The sequence below is a fragment of the Cicer arietinum genome, chromosome 3 (genome assembly GCF_000331145.2).
Source record: "Cicer arietinum cultivar CDC Frontier isolate Library 1 chromosome 3, Cicar.CDCFrontier_v2.0, whole genome shotgun sequence".
NCBI lineage: Eukaryota > Viridiplantae > Streptophyta > Magnoliopsida > Fabales > Fabaceae > Cicer > Cicer arietinum.
The window spans coordinates 47,182,678-47,188,074 of NC_021162.2; positions in this window are offsets into that span (position 1 = coordinate 47,182,678).

Below are 5,397 nucleotides of genomic sequence, written 5' to 3' on the forward strand. Positions count from 1 at the left end.
TTCTGATTGTTATTGAAAGAATGATTGAAGACAGTTTATATAGTTTCTGAAAAACATATTAGTCAATCGATTCACCAATCGATTTCTTAAAGTGATAAAACCAGTCTAATCGATTTGCCAATCGATTATCGTGTGTCTTGTTTTTCTTGAATCTTGAAACTATATAAGCCAATCGATTTACCAATCGATTCTTTAAACAACATTTTTCAGTAATTATGCTAAGACTGATATGCATCGATTTCGTAATCGATTGCAGATGATATGTTCAAACTAAAACACATATTAATCGATTTCGTAATCGATTTATTAAGTCTTCATAGTCGATTAACAAATACTCAGAATCGATTTGGTCACAAGCTCAGAGTTCACTGGGTTTTTCAAAAGATCTTTCAATCGATTTGCCAATCGATTGTGTTTAAGTCAGTGACTCAGCTATTTTGATGTTAATCGACGTGCCAATCGATTTGTATGTATTTGTCTGAAAACGTTCTTACCTGGGGTTTAGTTCAATCGATTTCCCAATCGATTGTAACCAAACTTCACTTGATTGAAATTTTACACAATAGATTGTCCAATCGATTGTGTTTGTCACAGGGAAAGTTATTTTGCAAAGATATTTAAGCAATCGATTTGCCAATCGATTACCCTCAAAACTGGGGTCTCACAATCAATTTCCCAATCGATTTATTTCAATCAGGTTTATTTGTGAGATGTATAATCGATTTGTCAATCGATTACCCTCAAAACTGGGGTGCTACTGACTTGTGCAATTTTCATTTCTAATTTAGTCAGTCAATTGCCCAATCGATTATACCAACACAAACAGTTGTGTTTCCTTACACCCTTGTTATGAAATCGATTTCCCAATCGATTTGCTTCAGTCAAAAATCAACTTTTGTTGATTTCTTGTGTTCCAAGCAACATGTTCCAAGTGTGTAGGATTTGATTGTTGTTCCTGAAATCTTGCTCAATTCAAATATTAGATTTATCATGTGGTGTATGAACATTGTTGATTTGTTAATTATGTCAAAATTAGGAATCAAAGGACTAAAGTCCAACATATTCTTGTCCAATGAGGGTTTTTAACGAATCTTGTACATCCAATAGGTGTGTTTGTGTCATTGGATTCACATTTAGGTCATTTTCGTCCTCCATAGGCTTATACTAGACCAATAACGGTTTTTAACCAATCTTGTTGGTTAAATAGGTGTGTTTGGGTTTTTAACCAATCTTGGCATCCAATAGGTGTGTTTGTGTCATTGAATTCACATTTAGGTCATTTTCGTCCTCCCTAGGCTTATTCTTGTCCAATTAGGGTTTTTAACCAATCTTGTGCATCCAATAGGTGTGTTTGTGTCATCAGATGAACATTTAGGTCATTTTCGTCCTCCTTAAAATTATTCTTGTCCAATTAGGGTTTTTAACCAATCTTGTGCATCCAATAGGTGTGTTTGTGTCATTGGATGAACATTTAGGTCATTTTCGTCTTCCCTAGGCTTATTCTTGTCCAATTAGGGTTTTTAATCAATCTTGTGCATCCAATAGGTGTGTTTGTGTCATTGGATGAACATTTAGGTCATTTTCGTCTTCCCTAGGCTTATTCTTGTCCAATTAGGGTTTTTAATCAATCTTGTGCATCCAATAGGTGTGTTTGTGTCATTGGATGAACATTTAGGTCATTTTCCTCCTCCCTGGACCTACTCTTATCAAATTAGGGTTTTAACTAATCTTGTGCATTCAATGGGTGTGTTTGTGTCATTGGACAACCATTTAGGTCATTTTCGTCCTCCCTAGGCTTATTCTAGTCCAATTAGGATTTTTCACCAATCTTGTGCATCCAAAAGGTGTGTTTGTGTCATTAGATGCACATTTAGGTCATTTTCGTCCTCCCTTGGTGTATTCTAGTCCAGTCAGAGTTTTTAACCAATCTTGTGCTTCCAATAGGTGTGTTTGTGTCATTTGATTCACATTTAGGTCATTTTCGTCCTCCCTAGGCTGATTCTAGTCCAATTAGGGTGTTTAACTAATCTTGTGCATCCAATAGGTGTGTTTGTCATTGAATGAACATTTAGGTCATTTTCGTCATCCCTAGGCTTATTCTAGTCCAATTAGGGTTTTTAATGAATCTTATGCATCCAATAGGTGAGTTTGTGTTATTGGATTAACATTAAGGTCATTTTCGTCCTTCCTAGAATTATTCTTGTGCAACTAGGGTTTTTAAGCATTCATGTGCATCCAATAATTGTGTTTGTGTCATTGGATTCACGTTTAGGTCATTTTCGTCCTCCCTTGGCATATTCTAGTTTAATTATGGTTTTTAATCAATCTTGTGCATCCAATAGGTATGTTTGTGTCATTGGATGAATATTTAGGTCATTTTCGTACTCCATTGGCTTATTCTTGTCGAATAAGGCTTTTTAACCAATCTTGTGCATCCAATAGGTGTCTTTGTGTCAATAGATGAACATTTAGGTCATTTTTGTCCTCCCTAAGCTTATTCTTGTCCAATTAGGGTTTTTAACCAATCTTGTGCATCCAATACGTATGTTTGCGTCATTGGATGAACATTTAGGTCATTTTCGTCTTCCCTAAGTTTATTCTAGTCCAATTAGCATTTTTAACCAATCTTGTGCATCCAATAGGTGTGTTTATGTCGTTGGATGAACATTTAGGTCATTTTCGTCCTCCCTATGCTTATTCTAGTCCAATAAGGGTTTTTAACCAATCTTGTGCATCCAATAGGTGTTTTGGGGTTTTTAACCAGTCTTGTGCATCCAATAGGTGTTTTTGGGTTTTTAACCAATCTTGTGCATCCATTAGGTGTGTTTGTGTCATTGGATTCACATTTAGATCATTTTCGTCCTCCCTTGGCTTATTCTAGTTCAATTAGGGTATTTAACCAATCTTGTGCATCCAATAGGTGTGTTTATGTCGTTGGATGAACATTTAGGTCATTTTCGTCCTCCTTAGGCTTATTCTAGTCCAATTAGGGTTTTTAACAAATCTTGTGCATCCAATAGGTGTGTCTGTGTCATTGAATTCACGTTTAGGTCATTTTTGTCCTCCCTAGGCTTATTCTAGTCCAATTACGGTTTTAACCAATCTTGTACATCCAATACGTGTGTTTGTGTCATCGGATTCACATTTAGGTTATTTTCGTCCTCCCTAGGCTTATTCTAATCCAATAAGGGTTTTTAACCAATCTCTTGCATCCAATAGGTGTTTTTGGGTTTTTAACCAATCTTGTGCATCCAATAGGTGTGTTTGTGCCATTGGATTCACATTTAGATCATTTTTGTCCTCCCTTGGCTTATTCTAGTTCAATTAGGGTTTTTAACCAATCTTGTGCATCCAATAGGTGTGTTTGTGTCAATTGATGAATATTTAGGTAATTTTCGTCCTCCCTAAGTTTATTCTAGTCCAATAAGGGTTTTTAACCAATCTTGTGCATCCAATAGTTGTCTCTGTGTCATTGAATTCACATTTAGGTCATTTGTGTCCTCCCTAGGCTTATTCTAGTCCAATTAGGGTTTTAACCAATCTTGTACTCCAATACATGTGTTTGTGTCATTGGACGAATATTTAGGTCATTTTCATCCTCTCTAGGCGTATTCATGTCCAATTAGGGTTTTTAACGAATCTTGTGCATCCAATAGGTGTGTTTGTGTCATTGGATTCACATTTAGGTCATTTTCGTCCTCCCTAGGCTTATACTAGTCCAATAAGGGTTTTTAACCAATCTTGTTCATCAAATAGGTGTGTTTGGGTTTGTAACCAATCTTGGCATCCAATAGGTGTGTTTGTGTCATTCAATTCACATTTAGATCATTTTCGTCCTCCCTTGGTTTATTCTAGTTCAATTTGGGTTTTTAACCAATCTTGTGCATCCAATAGGTGTATTTGTGTCATTGGATGAACATTTAGGTCATTTTCGTCCTCCTTAAATTTATTCTTGTCCAATTAGGGTTTTTAACCAATCTTGTGCATCCAATAGGTGTGTTTGTGTCATTAGATGAACATTAAGGTCAGTTTTTTCCTCCCTAGGGTTATTATAGTCAAATTAGGGTTTTTAAACAATCTTGTGCATCCAATGTAGGAAATTATGGCCTCTATTTGTTATAAAATATATGAGAAATGTCTTTACTAATTTTACAAGATTATTAATCAGATTAACAATGATCAGTTACAGAATTTATTCAGGAACAAAGATTCACAATTGCATGAATTATCAATATAAGAGAACAGATACAATGCTTATTCAAAAGATTAATCAAGACAGAAATTCACCAATACAAACATTCAAGAATAAGCATTCAAGCAATATCAAAATAAAGAGAAAAGATAAGAAAATCGTGCACCAGGATTTATACTGGTTCGACTATCTGTTTGATAGCCTACATCCAGTCCTGAAATCTAAACTAGATTTCAGCATTTCCAATAGAATCGACTTGAGTATGTTTTACTGATTTTCCAGCTCACACATGGCCTATCTATCCAATTCACTCGCTTCTATTACAATGCCACCTTATCCCTAGAGTTATTCGCCAAACCCTCACAAGATCAAGATGAGACTTCTTCTTGATGAACACACGCACCAACAAAGATAGTCACCAGTTTACACTTCTGGATTTCCAGAACTTTCTTTACAGATTGTTTTTACATAAAAGATAAAAGAGGACAAATGATGATGACTCAATCAAAATATGAATTTCACACAAAAAGGATTTGCCAAATGAGTATTTTATGTGTGGTTACAATTATTTCTTTCAAAGTGTTTTTCCTGGTTTCTGTATTGTGAAAATGTGTAATGAATAATTGTTTCAAGTGTAGTGTATTAGTTATTAGAAAATGTGATTGAATCAGCTTATATATATTCAGAAAAATATCAGGTCAATCGATTTCTCAATCGATTTTATAAAAGTTTAAAACCAGCTTAATCGATTGCCCAATCGATTATTGCGTTTCTTGTTTTTCTTGAATTTTGAAAATATAAGCATGAATCGATTTGCCAATCGATTCTTTTAATCCATAAATCAGAAACTGATACTAAGATTATATCAGAATCGATTGAGTAATCGATTATAGGTGTTTTGTTCAAATAACTAGATCAAAACAATCGATTGCTCAATCGACACATATTCATAGTCATAATCGATTTGGCAATGAGCTGAATTCTTCCTGTAACTCAAACATTTAGTTCAATCGATTTTGCTGATCACAGTGACTCAAACATTTTAATGCAATCGATTTGCCAATCGACTTGGCTGGTCACAATGACTCCACTGTTCTAATACAATCGATTTGCCAATCGATTTGGCTTGTTACAATAGCTCAGCTATTTTGGTTGAAATCGATGTGCCAAGCGATTATGCAACATGTTTCTGATAAATGATTAAC